Genomic DNA, 6513 nt, shown 5'->3' with positions numbered 1-6513 from the left:
GCTTTCGTTTCTTTTGTAACTGAACAAGAATAAGAATAACAATAATAAATAAATCCTACCACCCAAAGGTAGTGGGGACTATTATCATTTCAGTGCCTGCCCTTTAAAATTTCTCTCTCTATATATATATATACACACACACACCAAACACACAAACACACATACACATGTATACACACACATATACACACACATACATATATATAAATATATATGAACCTATTTTTATATATATATGCTCATGTACAAATTCATATGTGTAGTGTGCACATACATACATATACACACGTGTGTGTAGATGCAGAGGTATAGTTGTAACTATATGTAAATAGGATCATACTCAATTTCTTTTTTGTAATCTGGGTATATATAATATTTTTGTTTGAATTACTGCACTATTATTTCACTATTTTTATTTACCAAAATCCCTATGAATGTACATTCATGCTGCTTCTAATTTTTGCTATTTTAAACAATACTGTGGTGAACATCTCTATTTTGGCACTATAGCACAATAGTGTCTCTGTTGGATGCAGTAACAATGGTAAACTTTAAAAGTTCCCTGATGATATGAGAGGTACCTAAAGTGATCAGAAATAAAATCAAGGTCTCTCTTATTTTCATCCCATGGGTATTTTTCCTTTTGCCAAACAACAGAGAGCATTAAAAAAGAAAAACATCTCAAAAGGATCCTTTAAGAAAGGCAACCAGTGGCTCAGGAGGCTAAGGCAGGAGAATTGTGAGTTCAAAACCAGGTTAAGGCAGGAGGATTGTGAGTTCAAAGCCAGTCTCAGCAAAAGTGAGGTGCTAAGCAACTCAGAGAGACCTTGTCTCTAAATGAAATACAAAATAGGGCTGGGGATGTGGCTCAGTGGTTGAGTGCCTCTGAGTTCAATCCCCAGCATCCCCCACCCACCAAAAAAAAAGAGAGAGAGAAAATAAAGGTAAGAACTGAAGCTGTGAATTCAAGAGAGATTCTAAAGGAAAGATGCTTTCTTTCCTGATATCCATTTTCCGTATTTAAAAATACAAGTTCAGTTTTTAGTTGCTTTCAAAGAAAGAACTACTGTGTTATTTATACTGAAAAGGAAAGAACACATTAAGGTCTGACACAAATTGACAAAAGTCAGAGGATTCAAACTGAGCACTATGTCTCCATCCCTAACTGAAGCATTTTAAAGAAAAAAAAAAAGAGAGAGATTTTAGCAAAAGAACTGTGCTCTAATTGATCAAATTGTCTTTAAAAGATAGAGTGATGACTCAGTAGGGTAGTTAAAACCATATCCGGCATTATGTTCATAATATTCTTACAAACACACCAAAAGAGCCTAATGGAAAGACCTGGGGAGGGAAAGATCCTGGCAAATCTGACACAGAATGATCCAGCATCTTCCAAGGGAGATAAGAAGAAGACAGAAAAAAAAAAAAATCAATAACAAAAAATTTTGCAAGTAACCTGATCAGACATATCAACGTTTTCCTGTCCACAAATATCCTGAAAGTGTAGAGGGAGGTAGGAAGGGAATCGACTGTAAGGGATCTGTGCACGTGCCCACACTGATGACTGTATAGCATGACTCTAGAATGGCATGCTTGATAATCACTCACAATTAAATTCACTGACATACAGTGCTATTGTCCGTTGTCCAATCTTTACCAGTTGCCTTCTAATCTACACCATTTCTAAGGGACCCACTCAAATTTACCTTATTTTCCCTCTTCAAAATCTTCACCACCTTCCCTTGCTTTTCTCTTCCACCCCAACCAATCCTCAAATGCACACAGTGCTGAAAACTCACACAGTCCTCCCTGGAATTCTGTGAAGACAGCGGATTTAAGCCCCGTGGAAGAGCCCTCTTATCACATGTGATAAGACCTCTTGCTAATCAGTTCATCCAGAGTTACTTCAAGTGGGGAATGATTTAAAATGATGTTATACTTAAACATTTATTGTAATGCACAACCACTTCTTATCTAGTGAACTCCTCTGGAATTCCACAGCATCTTTCTCAGATAAACCACATCCATAATGTAGTTCTATAGTTCCCTGTTTGGAGTTTCTGTGAGAAAATTTAATGATACTTGTGAAGCAATTTGACTGCCAAAAAACTGTCCCCATTTTTTACAACTTTTTAACAGTTTTTTACTTTTTCACAGTTGCTTTACCCACCCCTATTTCAATGGCTCACTTTTTAGAAAAATGCACCTACATTAAATTTTTTCAAAGTACTTAGCTCAGTTTTTCACAGATTCATGAAAGCACTTTGATATTTTGTGTGATAGTTTGTTAAAAGACATAATTGTGTTAAAAAGTACAATGACGTAAGCACATTTGAAGACAGACTGCATGGGGTGGGAGGGGTGGGGGCGAGGGGAAAAATAAAATAAACATCATTACCCTATGTAAACGTAAAAAAAAAATTTAAAAAAATTAAAAAATTAAAAAAAAAGCAAAAACATTGCACTATAAAAAAAAAAAAAAAAAAAAAAAAAACAAAGGAAGTACCCAGAGAGGTATAAACACAGGTGAGAAGGAGAGAAATGCAATCAACGCAGACCACTGTGATGGGATTGGATTATTTGAATGTGGTAGGAACCCAGCCTGAGAGGGCAGTGATCTGGGAGCACAGTTACTGAGGGGAGGATGAGGGGGAGGAGACCAATCCAACAGATGTGCAACGAGGTTTGATGTAATGGGTTTGGATGAAGAGGAGAGATGGACAGATAAATGGGTGAACTATGCAGATAAAATTCAAGAACTAAATACAGAAGTTAGTGGGAGTGAAGAATTAAGAATGACTCCCAGATAATTCTGAGTAATGGGTGGGATGGAGTTTTCATTTTCTGAGATAGAAACTGACTGGGACGTGAAAGTGGTGGTCAAACGAAAATCCAGAGCTGTGGTTGGGAAATAGAATCTTGAGCTGTCAACAAGACACTGAGCAGAAATCCCAAGTCAGCATTCTCACCTGTCCCATGCTTCCCACTATCACTAACTCACAACTGCCATGGTAGGAGTGTCAGAAAGCTCTGGGCACTGAACAAGAATGGAACACTCAGGCACACAGGTGATGGGTGAATAGGGTACCACAAAGGGAAGGAGCAGAGGAGTCGAAAGGGATGGTTTCAAACTTTGCTTATTGAGTTACTGTTGCCTCGAGACCTACATTGTAGATATAAAAATTCTCTATTAAGTACAGCAAGAATTTACAAATTAGAGGACTTATTACCAAGAGCACTCTCGACAAGAAGCTAGCAGAGACAGTGACTCAAAGACAAGAATAAAACATGAGGGAAAGAAAAGGCAAAAAAAAAAATGAAGACAGACTGCAGATGCCATTGGCTCTTGGGAAGCATGCAGATCACCTGGTGAAGGGCTACTAGCATTCATCCTGTGGTGGGTTTTTTTTTTTTTTTTTTTTTTTTTTTTGGCGGTACTGGGGATTGAACCCAGGGCCTTATGCTTGCGAGGCAAACACTCTACCAACTGAGCTATCTCCCCAGCCCTTGTGGTGGGTTTTATGCAATGAACACAGGGCAGTTTCTAACCAGGTGGGTCTGATCTGGCAAAGCAGTGAAGCTGGTGCAGGTTAAGAAAGTTTATGGCTGGTCTGTCAAGTTGTAAATTTTGAAGCCTGAACAACTTGGTAACCGACAGAGAAGCTCAGAATGCAGTTGACTGCCACACACTGGCCAGGTGACCACAGGTGGGGCTGATATTCAAAAGCGGCCAAGAACCATTGACCAGGTCATCCTAGTCATCCTGGGCACTGTCCAATCAGAACAGATGCTGGAAGGATATACTGATCCTGAAGTTTAATATTGGCTCTGATCATGGATAAGTTAACATCCTGGACCTTATTCACTTGCAAATGAGGGAGGTTGGTCAAGCAACGCTCTATTGTTCCTTCCAACTCTGAAATTCTTTATCGAGTGCTCTATGGCCCTAATTAATTTCCTCCCGTGGGATTCATCAATTCTTGATTCAATTGTTTGTTCTTCCTCTGGATAGGTGTCATCTCAGAACTGTCCTTGAGACACACACTTTCATGGGAAACAACAAGAAGACAATAGCAAGGGAGACATGCACAATAAGGTCTGTATTAAATATAAGGAAATAGCTTACACTATTTATTTTATATACAAAAAAATTACTTGCATGTAAGGCTGCATAGTCTCATCCTTCTGCCTGATTCTCCAGGGCTGTGTTCTGCATGTTTTGGTTTATTTTTTAACCTGGGGATGATGCTTATTTTTAATGCCTTGCTTCATTTACACAGATTGGAGCATGTTTTCCACATGCAGCTTCTTGTTTGCCAACAAGCCCAGCTGTTGGGGGGCACTGAAGATCACCCAATTATAGAAAACAATCTTGAATACCTTTTCATGTCTCCCTCTCCTACCCTGGAGGATCTTTTCCAACAATTACAATTCCAAGGGCCTCTTTCATTTACAGGAAACATTTACTCCTTTATTACTGTTTTCCCCCCCTTTCCCACTCATTCTAAAAGAGTTCACCATTGGGCAAATTGAGAGTCCTTTGCAATTTGCCTCTGACAGACAGACCACGGGCAGCAAAGACCAAGGGGAAGCCAAGGCCAACTGACAGGATGAGAGCAGACTTTTATTTTGAACTCCCTCTAAAGGGATATGGGACCCAACAGATTGGAACACTGGCTTGGAAAGAAAAAAAAAAAAAAAAAAATCCAAACTACTTTACAGTGTTCACCCAGGCTCCTGTATGCCAAGTCCCAGCCCATAATAAATTTTATTGCTGTGTTATAAACTCCTGAAAAGAGGAACTTGGAATGGAAGTGCTGACATAAGCTACCAGGGCCGTGCCACTTCATTCTTGCGGGCTCTGCCCTGACATCAGCACATATCTAAGGCAAAAGCCCCAGAACCAAAACAGTGCTTTACCCATCAGACAGATGCTTTGATTTTTCTCTTAAGTTAATTTTAATAAAAAGAACCAGGGACTCTCATCAAAGAGAAATGAGCAGTCTTACAAACCATACATGGTTGCTTGTGGACGCTTGTGGCTCACAGCTTGGAGTTATTCAGCCAAAGTTAAATTCATCTTGCAAATCAGGCTGACTTTTTTGGTGGGGAGAGGGGGTGTGATTATTCGTTTAAATGACAGCTTTATGTGCTATAATTACAGTCATTAATGAAGGCACAATTACTTTATCATACATTACCAGGATCAAAGAAGACCTCTCAAGAATCAGTTGTCAGAATATAGAGTCAATACAGAAATTAGACCAAATAAGAACTGGAAAATTTTGCTTAAATAATGCCCTAGGGTTAAGGAAACAATGAGTTGAAGTTGTACAGTGAGAAAAATAAAAGACACACTAGAGGTCACTGTTGCTACTTGAGCTGAAGAGGTACACTTCCATTCATCCATATATATGTATATTTTTAAATAAATATATATATATATTATATGTAGTTTGGTTAGTCTATGTGCATATTGGAAAGGCTCTAAAAATATCATTTACCTTTATGTAAATTAAGTAAATCCATTGTGGTATTTTTTTTTTTTTCCTGTTGGGTATGTGCATAGTTGGATATTAAAAGAGGGAATTTAAAAAGAAATTCTAATTTGGGGGATGTCTTTCATGGCCAGGGACATATCAAATAAAGATGAACATTCTTGCATTTATTTGGGGCAAGTATTACTTGGCAAAAAAATCTACACATTTCACTTGGGTCCAAAAGTAAAAGTGATCAAGGAATCCTGGTTGGTATGCCTCATCTTATTCGGGGGAGAAAAGATCTCATCTCTTAGTCCTGTGTAAAATTGCAAGGTTTTTAAAAACCTTGAAGCTGCATGGAGAATCTTTTAGGTATGACGAGTCTGTGAAAAGTCTTGGAACAAGCCTGGAAATTGTTAGTAAAAGTTTTCAACTTCACATACATAAAAGGAAGTTATTTTAGGAAAACAACTGGTGTCCCCAGTGGGCTATTGTAAATGTAATGAGTTTAACAGGAAGAACTCCCTTATTTATAGCTCCTGAAGGAGACTCAGGATTTGTCTCTCTCCCACTAAGACTTCTGGTGCATGACAGGTGAATATTGTTGATAGAGAAGGAGTAGGGTCCTTCCAGAGACCCAAAGTCTGACTCCCGAGGGTACTAAGGGAAAAGTTAAGGTTGAATTGTTTATCCCAACAAGAACATCCTCTTATTTCCACAGAAGGGAACCCATAAGACAGATTAATGTTGTTCAGTCTTTTTCTTGCTTCTTTCTTTGCTTCTTTTCTTCCTCTCCTTTCTTCCTTACTTGGATAGGAATTGAGCCCATGAACCCTTATAAGCATGTGCTCTATCCCTAAGCTACCCAACCCCCCACTCCCAGCCATAGATCTTGTCCTCTCATGGGTAGTGTTAAGACAAGTGTCAATCTGGAGTCCAAAGTTTCAACTGGAGGTCTTGAAACATTTTCAGAAAGAAGCCCACGTCAATTCCCATGCACATGAAACCTGTCTTCGTTTGATGGAAGAAGGCC

General features: G+C 38.8%; 1 non-coding gene across 1 annotated transcript; it reads right to left on the bottom strand.

Annotated features, from left to right (window-relative positions):
- Positions 1 to 3429: 3429 nt before the first annotated feature.
- Positions 3430 to 3502, bottom strand: Trnaa-cgc (transfer RNA alanine (anticodon CGC)). Its single transcript has one exon. It is a non-coding gene; the product is annotated as a tRNA-Ala (tRNA).
- Positions 3503 to 6513: the final 3011 nt, after the last annotated feature.

Source organism: Sciurus carolinensis, chromosome 13 (genome assembly GCF_902686445.1).
Source record: "Sciurus carolinensis chromosome 13, mSciCar1.2, whole genome shotgun sequence".
NCBI classification, from domain to species: domain Eukaryota; kingdom Metazoa; phylum Chordata; class Mammalia; order Rodentia; family Sciuridae; genus Sciurus; species Sciurus carolinensis.
This window is presented reverse-complemented; position numbering and strand designations above follow the sequence as displayed.